Genomic DNA, 21,757 nt, shown 5'->3' on the forward strand with positions numbered 1-21,757 from the left:
ATACCACAACCAGACCGGAAGAGACGAGTTGTAGCTGGGTGATAGAAGTGGTAGCCGTGTTCTGACACCATGAGGAAAGGGGCTCTGAGCCCCTTGGGGCTCTGCCCCACCCCGGCCCCGGCTGGGGGGACTGCAGAGACTTGGAACAGTGTTAGACTGGGCTAAGTGTCTGTAGTTATGCTGGGAGATGTTTTCTCCACCCTGGGCAGCGGCAGGAGTAGCGACAGACCAACACTGACCGGAGAAATGGTGGCACAGGGCCAGAAGAGATAAGAAGCAGCAACAAAGGCATGCAGCACCGCAGAGAGGACTCCTGGAAGGAGAGACGAGAAAAGAGAGTCAGCAGCAGAGCTACAGAATTTTGGGGGTAAGAACTAAACCAGACCCCCCAAACTCCCTTGAGACCTCTGAGAAAGGAGGGAGATGGACTCCTATTAAGGAGAGGAGTCTTGGACATACAGCACTAGAGAGAGAGAGGAGCTGAGAAGCTCAGAGCATCCTGGGAAGCTGGACCGGGACGGAGAGGAATGCAGAGGGGGGTGACCTTGGCCATGCCCCCTCGCCACTGCTGCCAAGGTGGCAGCCTGAGGCAGAGCACAGGAGCTCTGTAAAGGGGAATCTGAATTCCCTGAAGATACCAGACTGTCACAAAGACCCTCTGTACTTCATGATATGACCGTGGTGGAACCACCTTTGTCCGGGGTGAACGTAGCCCACGGAAGACCCCTTTGCCTGCGTCAAGGGGCCGAGAGGGGCTTGGATTTCCCCCTCGTGAGTGCTGGCAGAAATCCAGCTATCAGCTGCTGCATGTGAAGAAGACAGATTGCTGCTGCAGAAGATACTCCTGCTTAGAGACTGGAAGGGATCTGTCCTTCTTCCCTCCTGGACTTTTATTTGGAGGGGAGAAGAGATTTGATCCATTGTAAATACATATGTCATGGTAGAGACAGTTGTGATCGTGTGTATAATGTATTATAATATTTATTTGTACAGTCATTGTAATATACTCCCTTTTCCCCATTCTGAGTCTGGTGTTTTGTCTGAAAAAAAACCCATCTCACATTGAATTGAGATGTGACAGGGGGCTAGGACTAGGGAATTAGATTTTTGGGGATCTCAAACCATGACACAAGGGCAATACGAAAAGACCTTTGGTGGGCTTCCAGATCCCGGCCACTATGCTGCCTAACACTCACATTTCAACAATTTTCTCTATTCTTGCATACACAGCCTGGATAATTCTATTTTCCCAAACTTTTACCACGAAAATTTACATTATCTGTAAATGTAATGGTATAAACAAACACCGCATTTGTATTTACTCACTCCATGAAAAATATTTTTGTGCTCAGGTAAAATAATGGCTTATTTGTTCCCAAAATGATAGACCCAACACATCGAAGTAAATGCAAATAGCCAAGTATTTCCAGCAATAATGGGGCTATTTTCCTCTATGTCAGCTGCTACTAGCCACTACAATTTAACCATTATTTTTTCACTGTTCAGAAGTCTCGCTTCAGAAAATCTTTATATTTCACTTGTGCTCAGACAAGAATAGTGGCAGTCATACAGCTTTAATGACCTTTGCTGCAACTTAGCTGCAACTTAGAACACTTCTACACAAAAGATGCAAAAAAAGCAGTAGGGAAATTCTAAATAAACACAAATCAACCATTCTCAAAACCTTAATAACACGGAAACAGTTTTAAACATGCCTTTCTAATGTTCAATGATATTTTTATAATGTCCACTAGGCATTTCTTGTTGACAGATTGCAGTAAGCACTGTAATGGACTTGTTTAAGAAAGCATGTACCCTAATGGAATTGAATGCAATGGGATTCAGCACACAATGAAACAGCATCTACACACAAGCAAGGAGTAAAAAACTGAAAAACAAGATAGGAGAAAAAAGCCGAACTTTTCTCTAGAAGCATTAGCTTTCTAATGGTACAGCTAATAACATTCAAAGTAAAAATAGGGTGTTTTCCCCCCTATTTAATGACTTGAGAGAAGAAGCAACTGAGTATGATTAAAGTTTTTTCTATTCAGAGTAACAAGGCAAGCAGAATTCCACATACAGACTGGAGACAGAGTATGTAATGATAGGGTCATATTTAGTATTACATATTGCCCAAAAGCCTATACACACACTTTTATAAAAATTAAGTGGACACGCAGAGTTGCTTGGAGAAGAGCCAGTCCTCTGCTCATTTACACTACAAAACTCCAGCAGCACCCTGAGAACCTCACTCTTTTGCACTCTTCAGCCCCTGAACCTGTGGACAAGATGCTGATCGCACTTGGGAAATACACCATGGCAGGTTCTCCAAAACACATCAGCTTTAGGCACCAACTACCTGTAGGTACTTTCTCAGTGTGAAGCAGCTTTTTCAGAAATGCAGAGGATGTCAAAAGAGTGAAGAAAAAAGCATTCCGTGACCATTTGAGTCCTAGGATATAATCTGAAAGATGCTTCTATAAAGGTCCCAGCACAACCTTGAAGAGAAAAGCACTAATAGAGAAATTTTCAATGAAGACAGATAAGCTGCTCTCTTTTGACATGAAATATCAGCAAGTTCCTCACTTTGGTTTAGATATGGTGCCTTTTCCAAAGGAAGTGCTAGTAGAAGCTATAGCCATCTTTTTGACTGCTAAGTAGCCCACATAAACTGGAAAAAAATTAAGCACTCTGTTAGACCCAAACCAATGACAAAAATACACTTAAAGCAAAGATGAACAAGGATAGAAGAGATCCAGAGATGTCAACTAGCTGATTCCCCTGCCTCAAGGCAGAATCAACAGTGCCCAAGCTACTCCTCAAAGATGAATTTTGCCCACCCTGTTTGAAATCACCCCTCACATGGTCCCCTAACACACAACACAGGGAACTTCCTCCCACCCAAACAATACCCCTCTGGCCTCTCCCACCTTTTGCAGCTGGTACATACTTCGTGCTTCTTTAAGGGCTTAACAAGTCTTTGGCCTTGATAACAGAGTAGCCAAATGATACAAAATGGCCAGAGATGTGCCAGAATGTTACACTAAATAATTATGCACAGCCTCCATTTCTGCACAGCTGTTCTCAGCCACAAGCTGAGCTCCAGCCTGTTGATTACGTAGAAGCTGGATGGTTTTCATTTTGTTTTGAAGGAGAGGAGAGATGAAGGCTTGTGGTTTACTTTGTTGGGGTTTAATAGGAGATCAGCCTTAAACCTTGTGGTTTTTCAGTCAAGCTTATTACAATACTCCTCCCCCAGTGACACACTCAAATACATGTGCCTTATTGGGAGTTTCTGAAATTGCATACGCTGTGATTTTCCCAAAGCTGATGCATCAAAGTAAGTTACACCTTCTGCCTCATCACTAGCCTCAACCTAGGCTCACTCCGTTCACAGACACAGGCAGAAGAACAAGTTTTTTGTCGAGAACTGCAAGATTTACCTCCAGGAAAAACAAACAAACAAACAAACAAACAAACAAACAAACACCAGCAGCAGCCATTTAAAATACTTCAAATTCTTCTCGTTTACTGCAAAATAGATATATTTCCTCTAAAAAGAAAAAACACAGTAACGGGTAATAACATGCATATGTCAGCAAGTCTCTATGCTATTCCACTCTAGGCTAAGTTGCCTCTAATATTACCCACTTTAAAAAGAAACATGTATTACACATACTGATGCACTTCATTCAGTCCACATGCAATATGCCCACGTTCTTATTTTCTATGGCATCATCTTATCACAAAAAATTGTCCTCTTCAGTCCTGTTTCTTCTGTTTAACTCTCTCAGTCAGCCCTTTGCTCAGTTTAAGGTATAGCTGGCAGCAAGACCTTTTAGATGTCACCATGAGCAACATCCAGCCACACTAATGACCCATGCCAGACCTGGGAACACAATCTCATTTTTGTTGAATTAGCACATGATACAGAGCTTATGCTGGCTTTGTGCTTTTTATGCCTGCTGTATGTCAGCAGCAGGATAAGAGACAGTCATGGATCTGACTGCTGGTACAGAATTAATCTACCAGTGTTTTTAAACAATTTGAACCATAGAGCAAGTCAGCACTTTGCATCAAACTGACATGATTTTTTTTAACTTATCACCACCAATCTTAAAGCTGTGTTTAGCCCATCATCAAACTGTGACAACAGGTAAGGTGGAGAAAAGTTTTCAGTCTCCCATATGGCAAAGGGAGAAAACGAGGAGAAAATATCCTGCATGTTTTTATCAGAAAGCAGAGGAGTAGGGAAGGAAGAACAAAAAAAACTTTTTTCAAGCCCAGTTCCAAAACATATATTAACATTCTTGCTGGTCTGTCGTTAAAAATATCATTCAGTGTTTTGCTGTCAACAACAACAACACAATTTATCTCCATGCATAAAATAACACAGAGGAATTAAAAAGCTTGGGAATGAGCTCTTAACATACACAGTTCAAAAAAACTTCTGCAATAAGGCATATTAGTAGAAAATTACCATCCCTTCTGACATGCAACCATTGACTTAAAAGAAATTATCTCTTTCAGTTGACTTGATTTAAAATACACAAATCTACTTATTATTCTCACATCCCATGTGATATCAGAGCTCTACTGTTGCAGACACTACACAAATACATGTAAGCACAAAGTCCCTGCCCAGAAAAATCTCAATTTAGGGACTGAACAGGAAAACAAAAAGTGGAGGAGAAATAATACACCATGGGAACAAAAATTATCTGCCTGCTGATGGACATGATTTGAAGCACCTGTTCTTTTCCTTCGTATCTTTTAAAATAGATCCTATTCTTTCACATGTATTTCCTCAGTCTCACTCTGGCAGCAAGTCTACATCCAAACAGAAGCCAGCCAGTGCACGCTCTGCTGTGTGTCCCCATGCAAACCACCCATGATAGACCTCACCAGGCTTCCATAGGGGTCAACAACAAAATACTCGTGACCCCAGCCAGCGCTGGATCAGGCCAGTGAACACAGCTCTGTGCATTAGCAAATGCATGCTGAAAGGCCAACACATATTTACATTTTAAACCACATTTCTCTTCTGTGTTATGAAATTACCCTCTAAGTAATTTCAGTGATTTCAGCCTGGATGAACACACAGATGAGCTAAGAATTATGGCCAACCGTACTGCAACAGCAAAGAACATGAAAGCACAGAATGGACAAGATAGGCTAGAAATTGTCTTCTTTCCACAAAGGGCTGGCCAGAAGACACTGAACACATGGCAAGAGCAGCAAGAGCTGTATGTGACCATGGAAAACTATCCCTTCTTCCCACATCAACTCTTAGTTCAACATGGATGAAGTGGGAAGGCAAACATCTTGGCAAGGTAGACAATCAATTAGTCACTTTAGAATCAATAAGTCCTACTGCACTTCCTACTCAAATCGTGCAAAACCACACTGGAATCATGTATCAGTTTGAATTTCAATCATTTAGAAAACAGAATAACATCATTAAATTATTTCTGTTCATTCTGTTTCTCTCATGTTTTTGTGAGGAAGGTAACAATTACTGCTTATTTGTCCTTCTAGCTCTAACTAGCCATACAAATAACATATTTTAGAAAAAAACTTGGAATTTCTTTCTGTCAAACAAGATGATTCACAACTTTTTAACTGCCTAACCAGGTGTTTTCAGAGTCCCTCTGCCTGTGAACCTCTGAACATTTTTCAGCAGATATGCTCAAATTATTCCCAGACACACTTCTAGAGTACAAATAAAAGCCTGTTTATTTAACCACCTTTTGCATGGAGTTCAATGCAGAACTGAAGAATTCAGAAGAGTCCAGGACTGCATGAATATTACAGTGCACTCTAACCCTGTCTTCAGCTGGAACAATATCAATCAACTCGGAGCACTTTGGAAGACTGTCGCACTACAGCCCAAACAACTAAAAGTTGCTGACAGAGTACCAAATTAGTCCAATCCCTGCATATGCATTAAAATCCTCTTTCCAATTTGAACTTTCTACCACCTTTTGCTTTCTGATCTTTACAACAGGACTTTGACTCCTAATCTGAAACTTTCGTCTTTAATTTTCTCCACTGTATAACAGCCATGCTGTTGTATTCTGAAGCTGACCTGGAAGTAGTTTATGCAGATGTCCATTATGGAATTCTGCAATTATTTTTCCCCTTCCATGTCACTGCTGTCAAGTGTACAGACAGAACACTAAGGGAGCATGAAAGCCAGCAATGGGGCAAGGCAAGATGGCCTCTGGCTGCTGGCTTGTTTGATTCGTTGGCCAGTGTCAACTGGTTTATGTCTTTTTTTTTCCCATGAATAATAAAATTAACTTATTTGTCAACTAAGACATTTTAGAATTAACTCTGTTTCACCACATTTCTCACCTATGGAAATCCAGGTAGATGGTAGCTGAACAGTACAGCAGGCTTTGTTTTTAAGAACATTAAAAATCACACCGGGAATTTGCTGTTGTTATCTGCACCCCCCAGGTGTGAAACACATCCCTCGTTTCACTTTTTCCTCTCTGTATGGAAATACAAACTCCTTCTATGCCCAAGGTACCTGTGAATTCATAGGTGGATTTTCAACTGAGTCCTGAGGTATTATGTCAGCCCATCCTTGAGAAACTACAAGATCACAGATTAAGAAAACAGCGAAGATGCTAATGAACCTGGCTGTAGCTAGGTGTTTGCCCAAAAAACTGCTACAGAGAGAGTATATCCTGTGAAAAAGTAACAAAAGATCAAAAGAACTTCAAAATTGTTATTTAGTAGCAAAAGTAAATAAAACAGTGTGGATCCAAGGGACAATTAACTGAGGTTGTAATACAGACATGCCTTTGTAGGGATAGGCTACAGGTATATTGGATGTGATAAAAAAGCAGCCAGATTGTGTCCACAACAGCACTTAATTTCCAAGTTGCACTCCCACTGTCCTTCACAAGAGCCAGCCTCTTGGGTCAGCAGTTAATGTGGAAACAGCAAGGAAGCTACACTGTCATCTCAAGTTGCTCAGAGCAGAGCACCTTGAAGGGCAACCACGGCCACAAGGCTGCACTCACTCCTCCTCCTTTGCTCCTGCCTGAGCTTTGGCAGCATGGTTCCTCTGGCTCCCATTTATTCTCAGAGGGGAGAGAGCTGTGAATGCAGACTGAATGCACCTCCTCCTCTCTGCCTCCATCTAAAGCACCTGCACTCCTTTCTTTGGAAGAGTAAATGAGATGGGACGCACCTTCTCTGATAATAGGGCATGCCAAGAGCAAAACAAATTAGGAGTAGCTTCCACCTGCTGTCAAAGCAAAGCAAGCTACTGCGCAGAAAAATGTTCTTCATACAGGTATCTTTTACTTCCAAAAAGGTAGCCAAGGAGGGATGCTTCCCCATCCTAGAATCCTAGGTTAGGATCTAAGAAACCTGGATGGGATTGTGTTTCACCACATCTTTCATACACTTGCTGCACTTACGTCACCTCAGACCTTCTTTGTAAACAAAGCTAAAAAACTCACTCCTGTTAGTACCTCTTTTTTAACTGTGAGTTCATCTATTTTAAGCAATCACTTCAGGATTTGCAGAAAAAGAATCCACTTGATTGCAAACTTCACCTTCTTTTTTTACAAAACACACAAGTTCCTGCTTTGTGGTAGCTGGGAGAATGATAATTTGGGATTTTATAGGGAAAAAAGAGCCATAAGTTGTGGGAAAGAGGGTGAAAGGTGTCTGTACACAGGCTCTGCTTTTGAAAACTGCAAATGAGACTGTTGCCTTAAAGGATCAGCCAGGAGCCAAAAATTACTCACCAGGCAATTATTATAGAGATAAGAGAGCAGTTTTAATAGAATGCCTTCAACTACCACAGGAGTACAGACACATGCGCCCATGTCCTGGGGCTTCCACAATTTAAGGTATTTGTCCATCCAATCCCAGATCTATCCAGCCCCCACATCCTCCCCCTGGCATGCCTCTCTGGGAATTGAGGCAGGGGGCTCTGGGACCCCCTCTTCCTCATCTTCCTCTTCGTCACAGCACGTCCAGTCCGTGGAGCTTCTCCAAAGCTCTGGGTTTTGAAGGATGCTTTGTCTGTGGGGTATCTTGTTCAAGCCAGGGTGCAAATGTTCTTAAACAGAAAGAAGGCTTACCTTGAGAGAAGTCTAAACAAACTAAGGAATTTAGAAAGTTAGATCCAAAATGGGGTAATAGGGTTGGGTAAATGTATCAACTACTGTGCTAAAGGGTGAGCTAACTACAGCTACTTCTAAAATCTACAAAAAGCTAAAAATCAAAAAAATCCATAGGCATTAAGACTATTGAAGGAGAAGAAAATAATGATCACAAGGAAGGGAAAAATTTGAAACTTCCTTCAGAGACCTGAGTCACAATATTGAAAACTATCACCTCCAGACATTCCTGCATCAGACAGCAACATTCAACAGCCTCCAGTCTCCGGAAAAACAAAGAATGGTTTTTGGTTTCATTCACCCTGCTTTTGAATGAGTTGTTACCCAAAAGAAAGCGACTCTTCAGGCAGAAGCCTAGTGTTGTAGGACTTACATAAAGAGGTAGTTCAGCGCAGCTTAACTCCATTGTCACAGCATCTACAAACAGAATAAACCAGTGGAATTATTACACACCCATCAGGAGGTACTGATATCATTATACATGATTCATGTCTGTAAACCAGGTCAACATCTTTCAGATTTAGGGGGAAAAAAGGATATTAAGCTTATCAGCTACCCAGTTGCCCCAAATGTCCCTAGAATGTGGAAACACTGGTGTAATGTCTGTTATGGCTGGAGGAGGGGTGGCTGGTCTTAGTTAATATGCTGTGTGCATTTCACATAATAGACAGGAAAAACAAAACAGATAGGCTGAGCATGAGACGCTCGTAGTTGCAGCAAATGAAGTAGTGGGAATTTCATAATTTCTTATTTCTAGAGGCAAAAAAATTATGTTTGACCACAAAACGCATTGTAGCAACTTTTACTCCACACCAACATCCTAAGTGTCTGGTGTTGGTTTTCTAGCAACTTCATAGAAGTTATCCCCAAGGCAGGTTGCCTTAACCATGCTAAACAGCAAGCTACTGATACAAGTCATCACTGGAATTAATATAATTATTGTCATCATAGCAACTTTGATTTCTACTATTATACTTCTGATGCACTACATCCTCTAAATTCATAGTCTAAAAGTAGTATTCCTTTCAAATAAGAAGAGCATACCAGAAGAAACTCCACATCTTTACAGCAGCAAGGTCTGAGCTCACCAGCTATGCACAAGTCTTCTACTTGCTAAAACAGGCAACGAAAAAATGTGTCTTAAGAGAAGGCTGTCTCAGCTCAGATATGGCCTTGTTTTTACAGCTGAAGTTTCCAAGAACAACACAGTTGTGCAGCTCATTGCTTGTTAATGCATAGGTACAGCCTTCTATGAGTCAGATAGGATTTGAGAATTTCCCTGCCTGCAATGACACACCCACCATCCCAGCATACACTCCCTTTAAAACCGTGAATTTGTTAATCCTCATCTCCTAGTGCCCATCAATTTATCTACATTCACAAGAACATACATTCTTGCAGTTTTAAAACAGAAGGCAAAATCCTTTACAAAATCACTGGTCACAAATTGTTCAGCCAAAAAAATCCCAAAGCTTTCATATAGTAAGAAAAGAGTATCAAGGTAAACACTAATCCAGCCAGTCTAGTCAGCAGTAAAATTGAGAGAGAAGAGTTTCTTATTTTCTGTGGAGGGAGGAAGTATCCTGCAGCTGACTCCAAGGCATTTCACACCACCAGACAAAGCTCTGCAGTTTCTAGCAGCACCATCCTGAACTCAACCTTAAAAGCAGCAGCACAGGTAGCACAGACTCGTATGTACAGAAGAAAACAGGGTTACAGTGTAAGTTAAGAAACAGTAACGTTAGTTCTGCAAGGAGTAGTTTAAAGTAGAGCTTTTCATAAGTGTTACCTTACAGAACCAGTGAAACACATTAATATCTATCCCAGACCTCACCATTACTGCTACTCACAGGGCATCTCTTCATGGTTGGCTAAAACAAGACATGTCAGTCAGCTGTCTTACACCATTGCTCTATTCTACTCTATAAAATCCCTTCACCTACAATGGTTCTCAATCTTTAATGGAACACATGCAAACTAAACTCCACCATATCCACTGCAAGAAATCATGAGCACATTCAAATCATTATGCCACACGAAGAGAACATGAAGTACTGCTGGTTACTTCTGTCATATGACATCTTCCTCCTCTGCAAGGATAAGAAAGGCAAGTATCAGTCTAGTCTACCTATTCTACAACAAGTGTGCACAAGAAAACATAACTTGGCTCTTCCTTTGGAGGATAATCATTGCATCACCAGTACAACAAACTTTTTTTTGTGTTGGGTAATACAAACACAACTTATTGGAGAGATGGTGCCATCCTGGCTTCTGTTCTCTTCACTCTTTGCTTGTGCCACACTGTGGATTCCCTGGGAGCTTGTGCAATCGGAAATAGTAAGTGCCTAGCTAAACGTGAATCCTGAGAGGATAAATAACCTGAAGATTTAGCTCATCAGAAGTAATCAATGTAATTTATACAGCACTGACTAGAACCATGTTGAAATACAATCAGTACTTTCCACATGTAATGCCCTGACAAACCAGCTTATATTGGTGTTTCCTGGATACAAAGGGGTACCTAATGGTACTCATTGCTTCCTGCAGAAGAATCAAAAAATGTCCACACACAGCACTGAGTGGCCTTTTCTGCTTTTCTCACACTATCGTTGTTGTTTAGAAAAAAAATTTACATGAATGGCTCACATCTTTCCTCCAGCTGGGGATTACAGTAACTCAGCCTGGCTGCTGGAAGTGGCTGGGAGAGGCAGGAAGAGGATGCCTGTAGGGAGGAAATACTCAGCTCTGGCTATGGTGCAGCTCTTGTGCAAACTCCACGTCAGAGCGAGGGACTGAAGGAGACACCATCACATGCATCTTACCACTCACCTCCTCTGTACCGCAAAATGCTGCTCAGGTCCCCAAAAAGCAGGGTCCACAATGCACACAAGGTGCCACATAGACAAGTGCTCTCCAGTAATGAGTAGTCGTACTCCACACAGCAAGGGGAGAGTCGAGCTTCTGACATCATGAGTGCATGTAATTTCACAGAGCGACACCTGATCCCATCCGCTCATATATGCATCTCTGACACAGAAACCAGCAGGATGGGCATCTAACAGACAAACAGGTCCAGTTTCAGGCACTGCCCACATTACCAATGACAGCAGTAGCAGGATTCATCTATACACAGAAAAAAACCTGTTCAACATCCAGTTTAGCAGTAAATTTACTGGAATCTTTTACTGTGATGTGCTGCAAACTGGAGAGACTTGCAGCAGACATTTCATTCAAGCAAAGGCAAACATACAAAAATGAACAAAAAATCTATAATTTTATTTAACTAAACATTTTTTTAATCTACAAAAATCTAGTGGTAAATGCTATTGCCAGTCCCTGACCAGCTCAAGTTATTAAGACAAACAGCAACACGTAATTTAGATTTTATCAAAGATGCAAGAGATTTCAATAATCCCTCAAACACTTTTCCTCACCCAATAATTTATTTATTGGTTGTCAATTATGGGACTGTCATATATCCGATTTTTGCAACATTACAAATTTTAGCATTTTACAGCATGGTGTCCCTGATTATCAAGATATGTTAGAAGGATATATGGAAATAAACCAATGGAAAATAAAACCACCCAGCATTGGTTTAACTGCATTTAAGATGCGAGTTATCAAACATTTTTACTCTGTACCTACTACATAAATTAGATAAGGGGAAGCATTATCTCAGCAGAAAGGCATTTCTACCAGTTGACAAGGTGACCCTCCATCCAACACTGTGACTACTTTTTGGCTATCTTAGCACCTACTGTCTATCATCAGCTTTTTCCTAAACACAAAAGAACACTTTTTGATCCTACAACAACCCAGCTCACAACCTGCAACTTGACTCTCTCCTCTTCCCTGTAAATAAAGCATATCACTGTGGGAGAAAGAGACAGAGAAGGTGAAGACAGGACTCTGGCTTTGATGCTGCTCTGTGATCCAGCAGTCACCCCTACAGACTTCACTTAACTCAGGGCCCTGTGGCTGCCAGAACGAGCCTCCAAGGCTCATTAAGCAGCACCAGACCACAGTCTCTGCAAGCCTTGCAAGCAGGTGCAAAGCAAGAGCAGCAGTACAAGACATGTATTTCATACTTCCGTGGATCAATTCAAAGATAACAGAACATGAGGTCTTTGATCGTGCTCTGCTCACTATAATCCCACACCTCTGTGCCACAGACCTGCTGTTTCATAAACTGTAAAACAACTCACTGAATGTCAAAAATGTCATATTATGTAAATAAACCACCAGTGATGCTTCACAGATGGCTTGGAATTCAATTCTTCCTTTCTTTAATTATATTTCTTTTTGGTGATGGTCACATTGAAACTCATGTCTATAAAACACTGAAGATTAGTGTTACAACAACCATCAAGACAAGCACATTAAATCTTTATTTCTGATCATCTGAAGCAATAGGAACCCAGAGGCAGTCAGGAATACCCAGAGCATCCCATGTGATGCTTTAAAACGTAACAACTTTGTCTAAGAAAATGTCTTGTGCATTGTAAAAGCTGAGCAGCACATGCATATCAAGAGGTCTACTGAGCTCTCTGCTGCTTGTTGACTGTGTTACAGTCACCATTATCACAGTTTCATTATTTTTAACTACGCAATAGTCTATAGGAGGTAGGTGCTACATTAACCCAAAAGACAGCCTCTAAGATGGACACGAATTACCGTAAATACTCTCTCTATATCTCTCAGATCTTAATACTCTTCAAAACCAGTGACATTTCAGTGTGGTGCTCACAGACCAGCCAGTTTCTAAAACCAGCCAGTTTCTATTAATAATGCTCATCCCACAGATTCCTGTAAACAAGTACAGCAACAGAACCAAACTACGTTTCTGAATTTACAGATTCCATCTGATTTACGTTAAATTAATACAGTGAAGGCTCGCTCACAGTTTCCCAAGAACCAGGAACTACCTCTGGGATGAAAGTGGTACAGAATGTTCTTTTAAGTGTAGATCCTTGCTCTGGATCTGACTAACAGACTTTGGAAGAAATAAATTAAAGGAAAAAGTAGCAAGGTGAAAACTCATGGGTAATAAATACCACATTCCTAATGTTAAAGTTTTAAACTTTACAGACAAAGATTTTGACATGACCTTTTTACATCATTTTTACACTTGGGTTTCCTGAACATCTAAAGCACAGTGAACAGAGAGAGGACAAAGCAAAACCCTCAGCTAGTAGCTACACAAGCACATTCAATTACTGCCTTCTGACAGTATTCAAACTGAGAGGTAAAATAAGCCTTTGCCTATTAAATTTATCATGAAGCAGTGTTGATTACTTCACCAGACATTAGCTGCTCTTGAAGCAAGGGAATAGAAGAAATGCAGCTTAACACATTTTTAGCTGTTTTAAAACATCGCTCTTTTCAACAACTGGAGGAAAAAAGAAACCTAGATCTTTCTCCAAAACAACATCATCCCATTCATGGTTATCATATTTCTTTTAATTTGTTAAAGGGACAGCCATTTTGTGTTCCTTAGAAGGGAAATATTTAAAGAGTCTCCAAAAAAGGATCACATTTTTTAACCTTTTAAAAATAGGCTTGGGTTTTAAAATACAGAAACAAGTCTAGGAAAAAATGTCTCTTACAACAGAAGCCTGCTCCTGAGGTTGGCAAAATACATTCTTTATGCATTCCTGAATTAAGATTCTTAATATAGCATTTTCATTTCAACTAAAAATGAAATGGGACTCTAGATTTTAGAAACCTTAAAAATTTAAAAGTTGGTTATAAGTTACTGAAAGACAAAAAAACTCCCAAATGTATCTGTAAGGTTACTGAAACAAAATAAAATATGTTTGATAATATTGCCAGATACCTGTCTTACCTCCCTTACCCTTTCAACACCCATTTTGACAGATATAGTAGTTATCTAATTATGAAAGTTTTAACAGCTTTTAGAATTCAGTACTTCATAGTTTGGGCCCTATGAAACTGTGGGACCAGAGGAAAAGCAAACCCTTTACAGAGTTCATGTAGCACAGTTGTACAGTTTACTGGCAAGGTAGAAAAGAAGTGGATCAGAAATATTTGGTTCTACATAGGCATTCAAATGCATGCTCCAGTGCTATCTGTGACACTTCATCATTACTCAGGCTTGGCCATCCACCAAACTGCTATAACTAGCAAGGTAAGGGAATATCCTGTGTGTTTAATGACCCTTTTGTAACCTGTATTCCACTTTCGTGGACAGTTAGAACTGTGCCAAAAACTCTAAAGCCATTAAGAGCTAGAAAAAAATTTTTGATACCAAAAGTCATTAAACATAATTCTGATATTCAAGGAAACAGCTTCTACTGAGAAGGGCAACTATTCCACCTTATAGCCCTCTTCTAACTATTCATATAGTTTGGTGGTACGTACTTGTTTTAATGACGCTAAACCTGAAAAATTCAACTCACAGAGCTCAACTAGTTGGTACAGAAATCTATAAAATTTTGAAATTTCCGTAATTTTTGAAGAATTTCAACAGACGACATTGAGGAAAATTCCATAAACGTTCCTAGACAGGTGGTGAGAAGATGCTACAGATGTAGTAATATTCAAGCCAATATAGAAGAGGAAAAATAAAAAGGAGCACTTCAGTCAAAAAGTACAAAAACTCCTCATACAAGCAAAGACTTTTTCAGCTTCAATACTTGGGCACAAACATGCATTGTGATAAAAATTCTCCTTCCTGTTCTGGGCACCATCTTGGAAACTAAAATACTTATTTGCAAAAGGTACACAGAACACATATTCCTGCCTTGAGATTACCATATTCCCCACGTATAACTGGGAAATCAAGATATGCATGTGCTGACTGATGTGTGCCCATGCAAAGAGCTGCTTTTTGGATGGTAAAGCCAAAATCTGGGCAAATCTGAGTCACTACATCAGTCATAGGGTATCCTTCCTATATCGTGGTGCAAATTCAACATGTTATTCAGATCCAAAGAACGTCAGGCCACTACACACTGTACCTTTTGAAATGACCCCACGAAGGAACTATTCTCGGGAGGAGAGAATGGGAACTGCTGCATAACAGCAGCAGCTTCAGATCAAGCAAAAGAAATATTCATTCATGATATTACAGAAGAAAATGTTGGCATAAATGTCTAATTTGCAAGTCCAGATGAGTTTCCTGGTAGACTATTAAGATACATCTGCACAATCACTTTCTTAGTTACAGTCAATATTCAAACACCACTCTGGAAAAATAAAAGCACTTAAGTACTAAAATATTTTCACCATTTAGTCCTGTCAATTTTTCATACTGAATTCACAGAATACAGTTAATTTTTTACCTACGTAGAAAAATCCCTCTTACTGAAATCCTACTCCCACAATATGTCATGAAGAGCTATTATCTCTGTAAAAGAAAACATCTGTTAGATTTTCAATCACATTTGTGTGCCTTATAATGACTTATGAGGAGAACTATCTTCATTTTTGTACAGGACCAGATACAGAGACAGGAATAAATCCATAAAAATGAAAGAGAATTTTAGAGCCTTTTTCCTATAGAAAAATCACTGTGCAGGTTGAAAACTGGCCCATCTCTAAGCTCTGCAAACCAGTGTCCCAACAAAATGCACCCAAGAACTGCTTCAAAAGTTGGTTATTATTTTACCATTAGAAAAGCTTTCATTTCCTTTACATTTTTTGGGTGTTAAAGAAGTTAAAGTAAATAAGTTAAAAACTTTTGCTCTGTCTGAGAAAGGCAAACACATTTATGATCAAAACTGAGTACCTTGTCCACGCTGGGGCAAGGACTTGGAAAAAAAACCATGAGTGGCTTTTACGGCAAAATAATGACCTTAAGAAAAAAACACAACATATATTTAAAAAAACCAACCAAACGAAAAACCCCACAAACAACAATAAAAAAATCCCACAACATACAAATCCCTCTCCCCCGTTTTGGAGCTTTGAAAGGCAAATGACAGCCCAGGCACACGCTTTGCCAGGACACTGGCGGAGCCCGGCCGGGCGCACCGCACACCGTCCCAGCCGGGGAATATCCGCGCAGCTCCCTGGAGCTCGACGTCGCGCTCCGGCGAAAGTTCAGGACAACGCGGCGCTCCGCGCCCAACGGAGCGGCCCCGGGGCTGCTGGGCAGCAGGTGCCGCGGGCTGGACTCCCCGCTCCGCCCGAGGCAGAGGCCGCCTTACCTACAGCGAGCGTCCCGGGAGAGGCTCCGCCGCCACAGCCGCCGCGGGAGGCGGTGGCAGCGCTGACGAGCCGCCTGCGGGAGCGCGGCGGGGCGCGCCCAACCCCGCGGATGCGCCGCCCCTGGGCCTCGGAAGCCCTCGGGGCGAAAGAACAAAGCTGTGTGACGGCCCCGGGCAATGGCAGGGTGGTGCCCGGCTCCTGAGAAGCAGACTCCGGGGCAGCCGCCCAAGCTCCCCACTGGCAGCTGGAGGGACAGCGAAGGGACAGCGGGAGCCCGGCAGGGAGCCCTGCGCTGCCCAGACTGCGCCCCGGGGCCGGGCGGGGAGGCCCCGGCGACTTTCGGAGGGGCGCGCTGCCCTCTCCCGGCCGGAGCGCAGGGTGTGAGCCCGCCGGCGGGGCAGGGGCTGCGGCAGCCCCGGCACTCCGTCAAGGCAGCCGGAGCATTCCCCTCCCTCCCGTCCTCTCCGCTCCGGTCCGGTCGTCGGGCGGCGGTCCCGTAGTCGGCAGTACGCGGCTGGGATCTGCCCACGCAAGGTGCTGGTTGATTAGGCTGCTTCCCGGCCGCTCCAGGCGTGTTTCGTGCGGCATAGTGCATTGATCCCGATAAACCACACCGCATTTTGGCTTTTCAGCTGCCAAGCATATGCAATACATAATTTCAGCTGTTCTTAAAATCATCTTATGTTGATTCCCTAAGCCTATTCTGTCAACCCGTTTCACTGGTAATGACGGTGAAGTACTGAAGATGTGGGGTTGTGAGTACCAGGTTGCGGATAGGGACTTCCCAAGCTCCCTCTTACTGCACTGTAATTGAATTCGTGACCTGTTTGCTGTTGATGGACAGCATACTTTCTTCATAACAGCAGCATTTTAGCACAGTGTCATGGGGATGAAAAAAAGGTTTACCCAAGTGCTGTAAGCAGTGCATGAAAGAATTAGTGTTTTACTGTGAGACGGTGGCTGGTACACAACAAAGGTGTGTATTTCCTTGGTAGCCCAAATATCTGGGAAACACAGGAGACTAAAAGTAATCAGAGAAAGAGAGTGAGAAAGCGTAAGAATGCTGGGTCTGTTCAGCCCAGAAGCAGAGTTTAAGTAAGGTCTGAGTATTAGTTTATTGAGCAATGCTACTACTTTAAAACTGACTAAGCCAATACTAAAAATGTTATCCAAATCCTCCAGTGTTGTCATCTGAGATCAAAGGTCTATTGCCATACTTTTCCATCCTGTACTCTTTTCCCATACCTACAAGGATTCTTGCAGCTCCTGACTTTTAAACGGAAAACTACTTGCAATGAGAATAGTAAGCACATTAACAGTGTGTTGATAGTTTAAAAAAATTGAACATAGAATAATAAAATCCATCTGACAGCTGATATTCCAAGGCCTACATATTGCCTATTCAACTAATAGAAAAGTTGTATCTAAGCTGGTAAATGCACTGGAAGACCCTAGTTAATAGCACAAGATCACAACCTGACTCACATTTCATAATAAAAAATTGAAGCTTCTCAGTTATGTATTCTTACCAGATGTCCTTAACACAATTAAACTCTGCTAATTCACTTACCTTGAACCATCTAAATGCATTATAGTTTCACAAGCATTTTTAAAAATTAAGCATATTAGACTGCTGTAACAGAGCACAGGTCACAAAGGTACTGCCCTGGAGGAGAGACAGAAGCCAGTAGAACCCCATTACCACCCTGACTGTTTCAGCAAGAGATTCATGGCTTTACATAGGTGTGTGTTCATCTCTAAAGTTTAAACGTTTTGGTGTTTTACTTTGGGTAGCTGATCACACAGAAAAACATCTCTGCATAGTACAAGGAAACAGGGACTTTTGTGCTGTCCTTCTCAGAACAAGTCCACAACTCTGAGTAGCAGAGATAACCTGCTGGTTACGGTGTGATCAGGACTTTGGAAAGTTAAGTATACCAGAAGGAAAAGGTACAGGTTGACGGGGTGCAGCCAGGTTAAGGGTGGCTTGCAACCATCTTAGAGCACCTTTCCTTTACATCCAGCCCCAGCATACTTTACTGAAAACATACAGAGGGATTGCTTTACTTCAGTTGCCATATTCACTCACCACTGAATATAGCAAGCTATCCAAGTGCATGTTATCCTAGAAAAGAAGACAAATATAGGTGCATCTGCAGAAGCTGGAGACTCGGGATTTCAATTCCAAATTTTCGCAATTGAAAAAGATACAAAAATTACTATCTAAAGGTTGTAATTGAATTAACATAATTTCCAGCAGGATGCAGTATTACCATAAGATACTGACAGGCCTCAGTTCCAGAGTAAACCACCTCTTGCATTTCTATCATACAAATCTGTTGAAATACAAAGGTATTTATCCTCAAGAAGTTAGAATATGTAAGTGATCTAGCAATAAAAGTTTCACTCATTAGCTGAATTAGTCCAGGGAAGAGACATCAATGCCTTCCCTGGGGAATGTTCAGTTGAAGGCTTGACAAAATCAACAGTGACCAACCAGACCATCTCTCCATTTCTCCCACATAATTCAGGTGCCCGAACACAGGAAAGGGAAGTGTTTACTATTAATTCTAGGTGTATTAGAGAAGCCTCCACACTAACCGTGCTCCTGAACCCAACATTCAGTGAGTATTCCCTCTTTCCAACAAAAATGCTTCCTAGGAAAAGTATATTAAAAAAACTAATAACAGACATGCTTTTGTAGGTAACTATCTGCTGTGGGGCAAGGTAATTTATTAACTATATTTTAAACATGAATCAACCTGGTTATTCCCAAATGACCCACAAGTAAAGGAACATGTTGTATGCAATAAATGCCCACTTTTCCATATAAGTAGAATAATATGCTTTCCCAAAACAGGACACTCGGCATTACATCTCCTCCAATCTAATGCGCAATAACCTATTTCAACTATTTCAGTTCACGACATTCTATCTAAATACTTCAAAATATTAGATTCTGGTAATGGACTGCTGAAAAAATAAGTACTTTTTCATAAATTACTTTTTCACTTGTAGAACAAAAACGTGCATGCTTAGCGCTGCCATAAAGCATTTTAAACATGCACCAGCACACTACAAACTGGAACTTTTTTTCCTATTTTATTCAACCATCAACCTGTCAAAAAAGCCAGAATTTGAAGTTTTATATTGCATTATATAATTATTATGTATTACATAAAATGAGAACATGAGCAACAGGCACCACAGTGGTAATAACAGTATCTTATGCAAGCTCCTTGATAACTTGATTATGTTGGTACTGAAGAAAAGCTTGCATAATGTAAAAAAATCTTATTAAATGGGAAAAAGAAGCTATTACTTTTCATTATAGAGAATAACAGAGACACAAAGATTAGACAACTTTGGCAAGTTTGTCACCTGAAAAAATACTAGCTTTCAATGCGGAGGTAGTAAATCCAGTAGAATTCATAATACAACTGGTCAGTCAAATAAATCTTCCAAATTTCATTTTACTAGTCTTGTTAGACATCAAGATCTTAAATAGTATTTGTTTCTCTATGTTTTCATCAGATTTCCATCTGTGTAGACAATATCTAACATCTGTTTTCATGTCTACCTTGGCAAACTCACTTGGAAGAATATCCTGAATGGTAAACATCATAACACATCAAATTACTCTAAGATCTGAGAATCATTGAACAGTTCGGGTTGGGAGATACCTCTAAAGGTCATCTAGTCCAATCCCCTTGCAACTACTTGAACGTTTACAGGGATGGAGCGACTACCGGCTCTCTGGGCAACCTGTTCCAATGTTTCACCACTCTCATTGTAAAAATCTTCTTTATGTCTAGTCTGTATCTACCCTTCTTTAAGACTATAAAAATTACCCTTTGTCCTGTCACAACAGGCCCTGCTAAAAGGTTGTAATTGTCCTTTTAAGCACTGAAAGGCCGTGAGGTCTCCCTGGAGCCTTCTCTTCTCCAGGCTGAGCAACCCCAATGTTCTACCCTCCAAGTCTCTCAGCCTGTCCTCCTAGAAGAGGTGCCACAGCCCTCTGATCATCTTCATGGCCCTCCTCTGGACTCATTCCAATAGGTCCATATCCTTCCTGCACTGAGCACCTGTCTTGGGTTACACAGATTCTGGTATCCACCTTTTCTTTTCTCTTTTCCCCAAATATGTCCTTTTTTTTTTCTTTTTGGTGTTTTTCCTTCTTTAAAGAGACCAAACTGCTAGTGATTACTGACTCAAACATTTGACCATACATATAGTGACTGCCCAGGCACTGTAAGGCACTGCACTATTGGTGCCTATGGCTCAGTCAGCAGTCTGCTTTGTTAACAATGTGCAGAGCGGCGACCCAGGCCAGGGGCTGAAGGCAAGCACATCCGACACCTCAGGCTACAAGCTCCAGTCACACTGAGCTTCTCATCCACCAACACCTCCAAGTCTTTTGACTCAAAGCTCCCAGCTTGTGCTTCGGATTGCCCTGACGCAGATGTAAGACCTTGCACTTGGACTTGTTGAACTTCATGAGGTTCACAAGGGCCCACTTCTCAAGTCTGTCCAGATCCCTCTAGATGGTATCCCATCCTTCAGGTCTGTCAACTGCACGACTCAGCTTTGTGTCATCTGCAAACCCACTGAAGGTGCATTCAATCCATTGTCAATGTAATTGATGAAGGCATTACACAATACTGGTCCCAGTAGAGACCCCTGAATGACACCACTTATCTATCATTCATCTCTATCTGAACATTGGGCCATTGACCAGTACTCTCCAGATGCAACCATCTAACCAAATTCTCATCCACTGAACAGTCCATCCATCAAATCTCTCCAACTTAGATCAAACTAATCGCTATTTTAATCCAACTTCTTCCTATGCTTCTGCTAGCCACACATCAAACTTTGAGACACTACAATGGATACATATCTTAGACATGAATATTGTCAGTAAGAACTGACAAAACGTTTTATGTCGAGGTTAGTAGTTTTCAAGCCATGGAACACTACGCTGCCAAGACAAATGTATGCCTTCAACTCCAAGCAATACTGGTTCACAGAATAAGGTGGCTCTAGGAAGAGCCTAGTGTCATCCTAAATGTACTCAACAGCCTTTAGCACACCTCTGTTTCCAATGTGTACATAGTGATACAGCACTGCCTGAAGTTAAAATAAACCATACCCTAGCATTCAAACACATACTGATAACAATGTAGACAGAAAGTGAAAGAATTACACAAAAATTGAGTTCTGACATTTAACTGAATATTTTCTCACTGCTGTGTATTTTCCTTATTACAATAATTTAATTTGAATTAATTTCCCTTTAGAAGTATTATCTACTTTCTATATAATTCATATTTTTCAATATACATAAGTATGTACTTCTCGAGTCATTTTGCGATTTCCGATGAATTCATGGAAGTCTGAAATGAAGATGAAGCAGGGAGAGAAAACACAATGTA

The 21,757-nt window shown here is 41.2% G+C and overlaps 1 protein-coding gene across 1 annotated transcript in view; it reads right to left on the reverse strand.

Moving 5' to 3' along the window:
* Positions 1-8,542, reverse strand: part of ARHGEF28 (Rho guanine nucleotide exchange factor 28) — a 106,716-nt gene extending 98,174 nt beyond the window's left edge. The window contains exon 1 of the mRNA XM_017808339.1: positions 8,521-8,542. The gene's annotated coding sequence lies outside the window, so the exon portion shown is untranslated. The remainder of the gene's footprint in view (positions 1-8,520) is intronic.
* Positions 8,543-21,757: the final 13,215 nt, after the last annotated feature.

Source organism: Lepidothrix coronata, unplaced genomic scaffold (genome assembly GCF_001604755.1).
Source record: "Lepidothrix coronata isolate B3197 unplaced genomic scaffold, Lepidothrix_coronata-1.0 Scaffold22, whole genome shotgun sequence".
Classification (NCBI taxonomy): domain Eukaryota; kingdom Metazoa; phylum Chordata; class Aves; order Passeriformes; family Pipridae; genus Lepidothrix; species Lepidothrix coronata.